Genomic DNA, 14,767 nt, shown 5'->3' on the forward strand with positions numbered 1-14,767 from the left:
CCGGGGATCGGGGGTTAGGGGGCTATTGGTATCACTTTCACCGAGCTAGGCACCCTGAGGTTAAAAACAAGGTCTGAAGGGGCCAGGGGAATGGCTCAAGTCATAGAGCACATGCCTAGCATGTGAGAGGCCCTGAATTCAGTGTTTGGCATCACATGGCTTCACAAGCACTGCCAGGTACAGTCCTGGTAATATTCAAGCACTGCTCAGAGAGGCCACTAAAAAAAGACAAGGTCATAAAACTAACAAAACAATTCATTTTATTTCCCTCCCAGTTTATTTTATTAGCACTTGAATCACTTTGACTTTCTCCTTCATTTTCTTGGAAACCAGGAGTTATTTTAATTTTATTCTCCAAGTGGTCATCTAAGTTACTATCTGTTTTTGCTTGTCTCTTACCCAGCAGATAAGAAGTTTCCAGGAAGTCGGTAAGTTGCTTCTGACAAGCATATAAAAGCATGGGCTGCCTGCACTACCAAGTGTGCATTCACGTTGTCACTGTCCACCTTAAGTCGCAGGTAAATGGATAGATGTTGATGTGGATGACTACTCAGCCTCCTGTGTCCAGATTGTCCTGGTGGAAGACAGTATGGCAGTTTTCAAGAGTGTGAATTTTTAAATCCAAGGGCCAGAGGATTGGTCCGTGGTTGGAAACCTGTTTCTAGTGATGGGGGACAAGGCAGTGAGGATAAGGAAGGGACCACTGTGACAATGATAGACGAAAACGATCACACTGAATAAGAACTGCATGCTTAAATTAGGCAAAGGAACAAACATGATAATCTCTCGGTATCTGTATTGTAAACCATAGTGCCCATGAGAGAGAGAGAGACACAGAGACAGAGACAAAGACAGAGACAGAGACAGACAGACAGACAGACAGACAGACAAACAGACAGACAGATAGACAGACAGACAGAGACAGAGACAGAGAGAAGTGTCTTCTATTCATAGAGCATAGAGAGAGGTTGGGGTGGGGGTGGGGGTGCCCAAAGAGTAACTAGGGACATTGGTAGTGAAAAATGTACACTGGTGGAAGGATGGTATTAGAACATTGATAGTATAACTGAAACCTGATCATGAACAACTTTGTAATAGTGTCTCTCATGGTAATTTACTAAAAATAAATAAATAAATAAATACATAAATAAATAAATAATTATATTGCTATAAAAAAAGAATTGAATTAGAATGTTAAAGCTGACAGTTTTATAGTTTCTCACCCACAGAACAAGCTATACATCTTCCTTCAGCTTCAGTTTCCTCCACAGCAAGATGGGAACAGTAATGGGCCTAACAAAGGGTCACTATGTTAATGATAGTGATATTGATAATGTATGCTGACTAGTAGGAAGAAGGAGTTTAATAATTTTTTACTTTTAGTATTACCCTCTATTATGTAGGTTACCACACTTTGTACTTACAAAGCTTCTTCGTACTTAGGAAGTCTAAGGGAATTTTGGATTTAAAAAAATGCTTAAAGTTTTTGTTTATAGTTCCTCACTACCCAGGAGGAAGAGAAATGAAATGGATGATTCAAATAATCATGGTTTATTTCATGATTCGTTTTTCAGGAGGGCCTTTAGTGCTCACTGTCTGTTGGGTGTTCTTCGCAATCTCCTTCTCCTCAGATTTTACTGTTTCAGGAATAGCTTCTGCCTCTTTCTTGTCTGATCCACTGGAACAGGCTTTTCTCCATATTTTTGCTTTTCTCCAAATTTTCCACCCACAAATTTGGATGGAAATTTTTGTCTAAGGCCTAGGAGTAAAGCATCCACACGTTGTCTCTGAAACACAGAACTTGGGTTCTTCCTTCCTTTTGGCTTTAGGTTTAACTTTATCTTGCTCCTCATGATCTTTGAAGTGCCATCAAATACCCTTTGGAAAGATGGTATCGACAGTATGACATAGCTCTTTATCAAAAGCTGACTGAATTCCATGTACTGCAATGAGCACTCTAGAGTTTGTAACTTATCCCAAGTCTGGTGCCTGATAGATTACTCCAGCAATGATGTAGTAATCAGCCATTGGAACAACTTGGGTAGGAGATTGTCGCTGTTGTTTCCGAATTATAAAAAGAATGGGTTCTTGAGCACGTGAAAGGATGTACTCCACTCCAACCATTTGATTTAAGTGTTCTAACGTTAGCCCGTGCATTTTGACCACTCATTTTACACGTCCTGTCAAAAATGGATTACTTCTTTCTGAAAAGTAATCCACGACACTTCCCCTGTTCAAAATAGGGATCCGTGCACTGTCAACCCAAAAGATTCCCAGCAGATTATCTCGGATATCCACGGCCGCCGTGTTCCCCAGCGCTCCTGCGGCTCCTTCCAGCGACGGCGGGAGCAGCGGGTGGCCCGCCTGAGGGGCCGAGGGTGATGGCCAAGAGGAAAGGAAACCTCGAAGTCAGGGGGAGGAAAAAGAGGGACGGGGGGAAGCGAGGGAGTGAGAAACTATGCCTAACGCCGAAGCCGGAAGCAAGAGTCTCTTGCCCGCAGGCCTGGCTGTCTTCCCCGGCCCCTCGGAGGGGATGGGCTCCAGCTTCCCTCCCCGCCCCGAGCAGAGCTCCCGGCAACCCAAGACCACCAGAGCCTAGCCACAGCCATGCTCGAGGCCCCTCTCCACACGTTGGGACAAGCCTCACACATGAAGGTACCGGCAGAGGAACCCAGGTGTGTGTAATTCCATCAAAGGCCAGAGACTTAAAAGCAAGCTCCCAGAAGGGTGCAGCCACTCTGTAGCAGCATGATACCTTATAACCTACTTCTCCCTCTGGGAGAAAGTAGCAAGCTACCGAGAGTTTCCTGCCCACATGGGACAGCCTTGCAAGCTTCCCATGGTGTATTCATCTGTGAAATCCAGTAATAAGCTGGATCTCATTCCCCTGACCCTGAAAGAGCCTCCAATGCGCGGCACCGCACCGTTAGGAAGGCCTAATGGAGAGAGCGTCTAAACTCTCAGGGATAGGATGAATGGAAAAGTTACTGAGCCCGCTCAAGAAATCGATGAACAATGAGATTTCGTGATCATGATCGTGATCATGTTTCATGATTGCCTTCCTTCTCCAACATTATCTCATTGCCTTGAAACCAAGACAGTCCCCATTAATTGTCTCTTCCTGCATAATGTTCAGTTTCTTAGGGAGTTATTCAATATTTGGTATCAGCAAAAAGAGCTCTGAGGGGTCTATTACAATGGAATCCAGGCGAAGTCAAGCGCTCAGCAATGGCTGGATATTAGTTGAGAATATAGAGGAGAGAATGTTTAAGAAAAAAAAAAAAGGAAAAAGGACAAGAGAATTAGTCTCCAAGAAAAAAAGTTTGGGAGTAATCACTGAGCATCACTGGGTATGACCCAAAAGCTAAAAAATAAGAAGTTTGGGTATTTGTGATAAGGAATACTTCCTGGGAATCAAAGGTCATATTGTAATTTACATTCTTCTGGAAAAAAGTTAGTATACATAAACAAATTTTTATTGCATTCTGAACAATATTCAACAAAAAACACGATGTGTTTTGAAAGCACTGGTAGGGAAACTGGAACCCTGTTATATGTTTAGATTTTAAATGTACATCATAATTCACTAGGCATAATTCAATTTTAAATTAACCCCTCCTATATGTAATATAATGGAAGAAAAAAAGCTACTCAGTAATGAATGCATAGTCCATTATAGTTATTGTGTTCTTTTTTTTTGGCGGTGGGGGGGTGGGGGATAACACAGCAGCTTTATTCACTCCATGTGGCAAACCAAATTGCTTCAAGTAAAGTGCAAATAAGACAAACACTAAAATTGAAATTTTCCTTCATCTTGTACCCAGAGGCATATGCTGTGGCTGTAATGCATAAGTTAAAACAGCAATAATAATAATAACAGTGGAAAATCAAATGGAAATATTAAACTCAGTTAGACGACTGATTCCAAGGGGCAGCAATTTTCATGCTCCATCTGCTTGGATAAGATTTCTTGTTAATCAGGACTATAAAAGGGTGTGGGTGTTAGATTCTCTTCTGCTAAGGCCATAAAAGTTTCTGAGCAGTGATGTGATACTTATCTGCTGTATCTTGATTATTATTTTTTAATTTCCAAAGATTCCCCTCACTCAGGATGTTTGTTAACTGAAGCCCTAAGGGAAATCAGTAAAAGAATGCATGCTACTGGCATTAGAGCAAACAATGGTAGAGAATAAATAAGTATCAAATATTCAAATTAGAAGTCTTGACTTTCATATTTAAATTAAACTAGGGACTATCCCTTATCACTATATTGGAGAGGTATAGTGAATAAAATACATGCATAGAAATTTAAAAGCAAGCTAAAATAACAAATTTAAATAATTTGTCATCAATGTTATTCTTCTCCCAACCCCTGACCTAATTCTATGCATGTCTGGAAAATAGAAAATATCATGGGACTTTCTTTTTCTTGGTCTAATAAACATTCCTACTAAGCTCAATTTATTATTATTATTATTATTGCCATTGCCTTTGTATTAAGAGGCTTAATGGAACATGTGACTTAGATTAGAATGCCATTTGTTGGAAAGTAAAAAGAGTATAGAATTAAGTTTCTCTTTCTGTTCTATTACTATTTTAAAATAGTCGTTGCTCTGGGTTCTGATGGGTACCCCACTGCTTAGAATCCAGTTCTGTAGTTATTAGCTTTGTGATTATTGGATTAATTACTTAGCCTTTCTCATCCTCAGTGATGGCGATTGTTCAGATAAAATGGGCACAATAATTTCCTTTTTTCCGTAAGATTGCAAATATTCAGTCAGCACAGCACTTGGGTGCGGTTAAATATATAAACATATATGTATAGATATATGTCTAAATTTATGTAAACAGAACCATAAATGTTCACTATGAACCACTTGGGCTGGAGAGATAATGCAGGGATTAAGGCACTTGCCTTGCACATGACCCTGTTATATCCCAGGTATCACATATCCTGTCATCACAAAAACAGGGCAGCGTCAGGCTCTGTCTCTCCTACTGCCTGCGTTCAGTAGTCTCATGCCGTTTCCCCCACCACGGGGAGTCGATGATGATGGGCAGGTGAAAGAAGGAATGGGAGCCAGGCTGGTTGGTCTCAGTTGCAGTTTATTCCATTCCCATCTCCATGCTCCTCTGATTCTCCTCCTGCTTCTTCCTCCTCCATGCTACTTAATTCTCCTTCTCACTCTGGATCTGGATCTGGATCCCCCGGATGTGGGAATCCCCGCCCACTTTTACAGCCTAGTTAAATCCCCCAGCATGAGGGGTTGGGGCTTGCACATAGGTGTGGTCACAATCAATAGGGGTAAAGTTCTTTCCTTCAGGGGATGCTGCTTCTAGGACAAATTCTCTTTCAGCAGGATACTCACTCAAGAGTGGAATCCCATTGGTGTGTTTCTCCTCAATTTGTCCAACAAACATATAAGCATTCATAATATTAATCATTTTGTATGGACACAGTAAGAGATACATTAAGCTTATAGAATTGCTCTCCTGGGGCCATCTGGATCTCAGACTTCAGTGCTTAGGCCAGATTAGTCTTTCCTATCCCTAGCAGGGTCTTAGTCTCGTCGTTATTATTGGATCATGACAGCACTTGTTTATGATCTGCTCTCAACTTATAATTGAGTATTTTGGCACTTTGGCCTGGTCCATTTTGATGCCAGGGTAGCTCACAGCTTGCCCTGGGTCCCTTTAGACCTTCGTTGGGACCCTGCTTTTGGGGTGCTAGGAACTAAGAGCAACTGAGGCTTAAGTTGAGAAAGCAGATGCCTGGGCGTGAATAATATTTGAAGCCAATTAAATCCCAAGTTACAAAGTATAATATTAACTGTCTTCCTTTGTCCATACAAAAAGGACATTATTTTAAAGTAAACTATTCAAAAGACACAAGGAGAGGAGAAAGATAATATTTCACTCATACATATAAAATCATAGATTTCAGAGGAATCTGGCCTTACAAGTTAACAGTCTGATTAGGGGAAAAAGCTGATTAACTGGTTGGGGGAGATAGCATAGAGAAGTGGGTACAGATAAACCAAGAAATGGAGTGACTTGGGAGCACTGTGATGGGTGTAACCCAATAAACCTAAGCTCCTTGTAGCAAGGGCGAAAGGACAAACCAATGATATACTACAACATATGGACCCTAAGCACTTCCACAATAAGACAGAGCCAGGAGTAATCACTGACCACTTTTGAGTGGAAAAGGAAAGAGAGGAAGAAAGGAAGGAAGACAAAAAGAACGAGAGAAAGAAAGAAAGAAAGAAAGAAAGAAAGAAAGAAAGAAAGAGAGAGAGAGAGAGAGAGAGAAAGAAAGAAAGAAAGAAAGAAAGAAAGAAAGAAAGAAAGAAAGGATGAGAAAGGAAGAAAGAGCAAAGGAAAGAAAGAAGAACAGATAGATGAAAGAAAGAAAAGAGAAAGAAAGAAGGGAGGAAGGGAGTAAAGAAGGAAGAAGAGAAGGAGAGATGGAGGGAAGGAAGAAATGAAAGGAGGGAGGAAGGAAGGAAAAATAAACTTTGCTAAATGTGAATCTTTCCATCCATTGCTATAAAATGGATTGCTTAAAAGGTCAGTGCAACTGATTCTAGATGAAGGGGCCCCTAGGAGTTAATTTCACACGAAGCAATTGAAACAGGTTAGAAAACACCTGCATGCACACCACAAACTTAGAAGAGAGAGGTGTCAACTAATTATTTCCTCTGTGCTTTCTATATACCAGGCACTTCCCATATTTAATAATTCTCTTGTGTAAGTACTGTCTCCTTTTTAGAAATAAAGTCAGTAAGGTTCAGGTTGAAGTTTCACAATCATACTGATTGAGTGGTGGGCTTCGATTTTCATATTTTGCCTTTCTAATTAGCTATCAACAAGTCTCAAGATGGAGACGTTATTGGTGCCCACTCAAGCAAATCAATGGGCAATGGGATGACAGTGACAGTGACAATGAATTAGCCATCAAAGCAGGCCTGATGGAGAAGCTTGGAGGCTCTGGCAGGCCTTCAGGGCAATAGTGACTTGCCCTCTAAGAAAAATTCACACAGCAAATAATAACTCCAACCAATGCAAAAAAAATCAAGAATAATAAGTGTACTAGCACTTAAGTGGCTCTGGTCCCCTGAGAACTGCTTAGGTGGAACAATAGCACAGCAGGTAGGGCATTTGCCTTGCACGTGGCCGACCCGGGTTCAATTCCTCTGTCCCTCTCAGAGAGCTCGGCAAGCTAACGAGAGTATCCCTCCTGCACGGCAGAGCCTGGCAAGCTCCCCGTGGTGTATTCGATATGCCAAAAAGAGTAACAACAAGTCTCACAATGAAGACATCAGGACGACAGTGGTACAGTGCTAAATTTCCATAAAGAATAACAAAGATTCTCAGTAGCTACTGATTCACAGGCTGCTCAAACTGTCTCTGACTCAACCCTTAGACCTTTGCCCCTGGTATTACCAGAGGATGGAGGAGAAGTGCAGCAGCTGCGGGACGACGGTCTGGGAGTGGCGAGTCAGAGGTGCAGGCTCTGGACACATCAGCTGCCCTGGATTTCCACCTTTCCTATGGATTTCCTCACTCACCTGGCTTGGATTACATTCATTTGCACAAGGCTCATTTGTTCAGCTGGGAAGTAGGAATGAAATCCTTCCTGCCTCCTAGGTTGTTATGGTGATTAAATGGATTAATATGCATGAAGTGGCTTAGAGCAGCATTTCTCAGTCTGGGCCATATGGCCCTCTTTGGACCCCTAGGATAGTCCACGGAGGTCACAAGTGAAAATCACACAAACAGGGATCCACAGCACAAGACTAGGGAGCCAACCTGTGGCACAGAGGGCTCACAGGAAAAAAAAATCAAGGTTGAAGGGGGCTAAGTCAGAAAAATGTTGAGAAACACTGGTTTAGAGGAATGTTTGGCAACCAATAAGTGTTCCAAAAATGTAACTAGAGCTATTCTATAGATTATCAAGACTATGATAGATGTAAAGTTTTTGCAAGGGGTTTTTTTTTTTTTTTTGGTGTCTTTGTATTTCTTTGCTCTTTTCTGCCTTGGTCTTTTATCTTTGTTTTATCTTAGACATATCAAAGCTGAGGTGTTGAAAGCAATAGGTCTTTGAGATTCTCTAGGTCTAGAGAGAGCATGACATATAAGCAAGGCGTTTTCTTTCCCTGCTCCAAAGCCAATAATCCTTGTCCCAGAGAGAATAAGGAAGCACTAGATGAAGATACTAATGTCATCAAACAGCAGTCTATATCTCCAAGCTGGACAGAACAATCTACTTTTGGGAACACCTAACCAATGCTCCAGAAGGATCCAGGTCCATGGAAATTCTAGGCTAGCTAACCAGCAAGTTCAATGCAGGGCGCTGAAGGGTGATGCTTAGTCCCTGCAGGACCAGAGATTACCTGGTCCGGGCCCAAGCTGGTGATTGCTTGGGGGCCCTACATGCACCCAGTAATATACTCAGGAGATCATGTGGTGCCAATGATTGAACTGAGGTCTAGCAAATGTTAGCATGCACACTAACTGCTATATTATCCCCCAGATTTATACTCCACTTAAAATAAATGAAGCAACGTTGGTTGACACCCTCAGAGGAGAGGAGCAGAAGTGCCACCCCAAGTAGCCTGGAGCCAGCCCTCTGACTCCAGTTTTAGCAGCTTCCATACCAGATTTCCTAGGTTCTAAGTTCTAGAGAAGGGTCAGGTCTCCCAAGTTCCAGGCCTACATCTGCAGTTGCAGATGGGATGAGTCATTTGGACAGAAGAGCTTCTAGTTGAGGAGTGACATGCCAGAAGCCACATATGTCCCCAAAATTGCCTCTCAGGACCCAGGGGACATGGTGGCAGCAGCTCATATTCAGAGCCAAGAAGGCTGATTATTCACAGAGTTTGAGAAGTAAAGAAGAATCTAGACACCTGCCTGGGTGGACAACTTGTTGGAAGGAAAAAAAAGACACTAGAATTGGCTGCAGGCCCATGAGCTGTGCATATTCAGAGATGGCAGGGGGAGCAAACTGTCCTGATGCTTGAACATCACAGAAAGTTGGATCTCCGGCACCACATATGGTCCTCTGAACCCTGCCAGGAGTGATCCCCAAGTGCAGAGCTAGGAGGAAGACCTGAGCACACAAATGAACAAACAAAAAGAGTCAATACAATAGCAAGGAGATGACCCAAACTACAGTTAAGTATATTTTAAACAATAAGACAGACAGTAAACAATTAACACCTGAAGAATCTGCCGCCAGTACTCATCAATACACTGGATTGGCTCTTCACCCACTACCTATCAGAATGTAAGGTTCCGTTCCACTGGAAAACCAGCAAACTGTTCTGTTGTACAAGAAGGGAGACATCCACAACATCAGCAACTATTGCCCAATCTGCCTGTTGTCCGTCATCTACAAGTTGTTCACTCGAGTCATCCTGAATAGAATAGGCAGAACACTAGATGAAGGACAACCATGCAAGCAAGCCGGGTTCTGAAAATGATTCAGCACTATCAACCATATCCACACAGTGACCAAGCTCATTGAAGTTTCAGGAGAGTGCAAGATACTGCTCTGTCTAACATTCATCGATTTAAAGAAGACCTTCGATTCTGTTGAGACTGAAGTGGTCATCGAAGCCCTAGCCAAAGAGGGTGTTCAAACTCAGTACATAAGGATCCTCCCAGAGCTATATTACAGATTCATCACCAGGATCTCACCATTCTACAAGGAAGTGATCATTGATGTAGAGAGGGGTTCAGCAGGGTGATACATTTCACCGAAACTCTTCAGTGTCACCCTTGAGAACGTCTTGTGATGACTGAAATGGGAAGGAATGGGAGTGAAGATAGACAGTTGGCAACTACACCACCTCCACCTCCGCTTTGCTGATGACATTGTTCTAATAACACCAAACATTAGCCAAGTGACACAAATGCTGGCTGACTTCGACCATGAGTGTGGAAAGGTCTGACTGTAGATGAATCTCACCAAGACAATGTTCATGAAAAAAGAACTAGTCTCTAATGTTCCATTCATTCTCAACGGAACAAACATCTTTGAATACAGCAGCTATGTGTACCTGGGTTGATAATTCAACATGAGGAATGACTTGACGCCAGAACTGTGCAGGAGAAAGAGAGCAACATGGAACACCTTCAAGAGCATCGAAGAAGTTCTTAAGAGGACAAAGAACCTTCAGCTCCAGGCACATCTTTTCGACTCCACTGTTCTTCCTGCACTAACATACACCCTAGAGGCCTGGTCCTTACGAAAACAGGACAAGAAACGCTATTCGGGTATCCCAAAGAGGAATTCAAAGAGCTATGCTTGGAGTATCACGTTTCACTCAAGTGAGAGAAGGAATCCTGAGTTCTGACCTCCATCGACCATCAAGAATCAGGGATCTACATCGTTTGCCAAGGCATCAAAAATCAGATGGGCCAGAAATGTAATGCAATTTAGAGATGACCGCTGGACTAGAGCTATTATAGACTGGATTCCACGGGATATCAAAAGACCGAGAGGCCACCCACCCATGAGATGGTCAGACTTCTTTGTCAAAACCCTGAATGAATGGGTTTGAGGCTCTTCGTGTTCCAGGAGCGAGCAGATACCGTTGGGCTACACTAGCACGTGACAGGGTCAATTGGAGACTTTAATGATGCCCACTCGAGCATATCAAAGATCAACAGGATGACAAGTGACAAAACAGGATAGGGAGAAGGATGAAAACTTAGGTTATTGATGAAGGGACACTGAACACTCTTGGTGGGTTTGCAATTGAATCATCAAGAGCCCCAAAGTCTATTAGTACAGATTTGTAAATCACTGTGCCAAAATAATTTTTAAATGAATAAATTTGTATACTTAAGATGTCATTGGATTCACATTCACATTCACACTGCTATTGCACTGTAGCATTGTTTTCCCATTATTCATTGGTTTGTTCGAGCGGGCACCAGTAACATCTCCATTGTCAGACTTGTTACTGTTTTTGACATATTGAATACGCCATGGGCATATTGCCAGGCTCTATCGTGCGGGGGGATACTTTTCGTAGCTTGCTGGGCTCTCTAAGAGGAACAGAGGAATTGAACCGAGGTCGGTCGTGTGCAAGGCAAATGCCCTACCCACTGTGCTATCTCTCCAGTCCTATAGCCAGTGAAATTAAGTGCTCTGCAAGGCAGCCTTACTTGAAAAATAATCAATGGCATCCCCTCCTCCTGACCTCAACCTTGACAGGAACAGGCTTCCCAAAAGGGACATGTGCTGGAGAGGTAGAATGGATGATAGCTGCTTCTCAGAGCTAAAGGGACTGTTGGGTCACACTGGGAAATCCTAAAACACTTGGGAGGAATTTAAAGGTGGCTAAAGTGGGCCAGAACAGAAGAAACATAATATTGCTATCAGCATTACATTTTGCCATGGAGTCTCAATATGTGTGGTTTAGGAAACAAAAGTCAGACACCCAGCTCCATCTATTACAAAGATAGAGCATGCATGGTGTGGAAGATCCCAACGCCTGGTTCTAGGGTGAATTTTATGTTTCTCCACACCGTAAGCAATTCTCAGATGCTAGCAGCAGAGTTCTGAGATTTCATCTCAGTGCTGACCTCTTCTAACCCCAGAGGTGTAAGAGTCCACATGGGAAGAGCCCAGCCTCCCAAGCCCTCCTCGAGGCTGGACTCCGCGCTCAAGCTAGGCTGTTAGTTGTGCATCTCACCCACTGGCTACAGGATGCAGGTTCCCTAACTTCTTCCCCTGGGTTCTAGGTCACTGATTCATTACAAAAGCTTAAGCCAGGGGCAGCCAGATGAGAGACATACCAAGAAAACAGGTGGAGATTCCAGGATATCTCCAGGAACACCCTTTCCCCTGAATATCTACATTTTTATCAACCCAGAAACTCTCTCCACAACAATTTTTTGTGTGTGTTTGGTGGGGGGGGAGGGCGGAGGGATTGGGAGGGGGGAAGATGGTATTGGTTTATACCAATGGTGCTCAAGGGCTATTCCTGCTCGAGTGACCCCTCGTAGTGCTTGGGAGATTATATATGGTATCAGATGGAAACATGGTTGGCTACATCCAAGGCAAGAGTCTGATTCTGTCTCCAGCCCTCTCTCAACAACTTCCTCGGCCACTGAGGGTTAATTAGCCTCCATCTCTTCCCCCTCCCTAGAAGTTGGGGGTGGGGAACTGAAAGCTCCAACCCTTTCAACACATGACATGTGTTCCTGGCAACCAGCCCCCATTCTTAGGTGGCTGCTCAAAAGTCACCTCGTTAACATAGCAAGAGACACCTTTATCACATTCAACAGTTAGGAAATGCCAAGGGTTTGGAGACCTATGGTCCAGAAACTGTGGGTGAAGAAGACCAACTATATAGGAGAAACACATAAATTGATCATACCATTAACCAATCTTTATATTTACTATAAATCTCAATATGCGAATGGTTCTTGGAAGGCTTTGCTGCATTGTCCTTCGCATTCACTGTTGCTGATTTCAGTCTGTTTGCTTTGTTGTTCGTTTAGTTACTCTTGAAGACTAGGCCTTAACAGCCTGAATTTCCTAACAATGTCAGCGCTGTGAAGTTTATCCTCTCTCCTTGGCGTCCACAGACCATTTTAATCATAATCATTAAATCCGTTCTCAGCTATGGGACATGATTCTCACATATGTACATACGTACCATTCATTTTATGCAGTATTTTTCTCCCTAGAGCCAACTATAGTTTTATGTGGGACTCTTAATAATTAATTTTTTAGGGGCTGGAGAGGTGCTATAACAGGGAAGGTGCTTGTCTTGTACCACATATGATCCTTCAAACCCCACAAACAGTGACCCAGGAGCACTGAGCCAGGAGTAAGGTCTGAGCATCAGGGTGGTCCAAAATCCAAAGCCTTCTCCCCAAAAGAAGAAAAACAAAGAAAAAGTACAAAATAATTTGTCTCCCTGCCCCCGCTTCTAGTTTTCCATCCTGTCATCATCTTGTCATATCATAGAAGACTTCTTGATTTTAACTTTTAGCATTAATTTTCTTTTTTAATAGTTTAGATAATATGATTACCATACTCTTCAAGTTTTACAGTGTTGATGGTCAAAGTTACTGAATCCCACTACCATACCCATGACTCCCTACCACTGCTGCTATGCCATTCCCAGTCAGATCTTCAATAACTCCTCTCTCGTCCCCTACTGCTTGCTAATCAAAGGACCTTTGTAATCCAGGACCAAAGGTTTTCCATTGCTCATCACAGTCTGTTCCCTTGTTGTGTTTCTCTGTTTTTTTATTCCACAGATGATCACAGATAAGTGAGATCATCAAGTGCTTGTCCTTATCCCTCTGACTTATTTTGCCTAGGAACCGGCACATGCCACTGGTGAATCACACTCAGTTGTGGCTTAATTAAAATAACTTGTGGCATTGATGGCAGCGTGTTAATATGATACCCTCCAGGTTTATTCCAGTTATAGCAAATGGCACGGCATGGTTTCAGCTTTTTTCTAGGACTGCATAGTTTTCTACTGGCCATGTATAGTATACTTGTTTATCTTCTCATCTGTCATGCACAAACTTGGATTGTTTTTATATCTTGTCTAATGTATGAAGTACTGCCATAAACACAGATATAGCTGTTTTGTTTTGTTTTGTTTGGGGCCACACCTGGTGGTGCTTAGGGCTTACTCCTGGGTCTGTGTTCAGGGGCTACTCCTGACAGTCTTTACTCCTGACAGTCTTAGGGGAGCATACACAGGGCTGAGGATCAAACTCAGATTGACGGAAAAAGCACTTATCCACTGTACTATTTCTCTGGGACCAATGTAGCACTATGTTTTTTTTAATTAAAGTTATTTTTTCCATAAATTTTGAGGGGTAATTATTTTTTTTTATTTTTTTTGAGTAATTATTTTTAATTTTGAGGGGTTGTTAAGTATTTTTATAAATAGTTTTTAATCCAATAAACCTTTTTCTGTGTTTCTTGGTTTCTTCTTTAATGGCATGCATTCATATATATGGATGTGTGCATATGTTGGGTAAGTATAATATTGTCTCAAATCTTTCTGAGAATTATAATCAGAGATGGATGTCATATATCATTGTTGTCACCATCTCTTTTGCCCCGTGAATTTTCTCCAGTTTGGGTGCATCAGTATGACCAATTTATTTTTCTAGAGTTTATTTTTCTATCTTGATTTTAATTAATTTTTAGGCACTTCGATCTGTAATATTGTTAATGATACAATTTCATGCATACAATGTTCCAACACTGCACTCTCCACCAAAGTGTTCACTTCCCTCCACCATCGTCTCAGTTCCCTCCATCTTCTACCACCTCCCTGCACAAATTTTTTTAAAGATGTTACAACTCCTTTTTTGTTTTTTTTTTTTGCTTTTTGGGTCACACCCAATGTGTGACAACTCTGTGAGGTGAAACATGTGTCAGATAACTTGATTGTGGACATCATGTGCCAATATACATATGAACCAAATAATTTTACTGTACACACAGAGTGTATAGAGTGTTATTTAAAATGTTTTAATAAAGTCAAAGATACTTATTTAATTGGAATATCAAAACAAATAATGGTTCAACTCAATTCTGCTTAGCAGTCTTTGGTTTTGTTTTTTATTTAAAGCAAATGGATGAGTACTGGGGTGGAGTTACTTTTCTATTACCTTAATAGGTCTATTTCCTGATATGCTTTCACTGTCCATTAGTCAGAAAGCTGACTAGAAGTTCTATAAAGTTGAGGAGGGAGGTGTCTGAGAGGATTAT

At 42.0% G+C, this 14,767-nt stretch overlaps 1 pseudogene; it reads right to left on the minus strand.

Annotated features, from left to right (window-relative positions):
* Positions 1 to 1,551: 1,551 nt before the first annotated feature.
* Positions 1,552 to 14,767, minus strand: part of LOC101540709 (mediator of RNA polymerase II transcription subunit 6-like) — a 100,429-nt pseudogene continuing 87,213 nt past the window's right edge.

This window comes from Sorex araneus, chromosome 10, assembly GCF_027595985.1.
Source record: "Sorex araneus isolate mSorAra2 chromosome 10, mSorAra2.pri, whole genome shotgun sequence".
Lineage (NCBI taxonomy): Eukaryota > Metazoa > Chordata > Mammalia > Eulipotyphla > Soricidae > Sorex > Sorex araneus.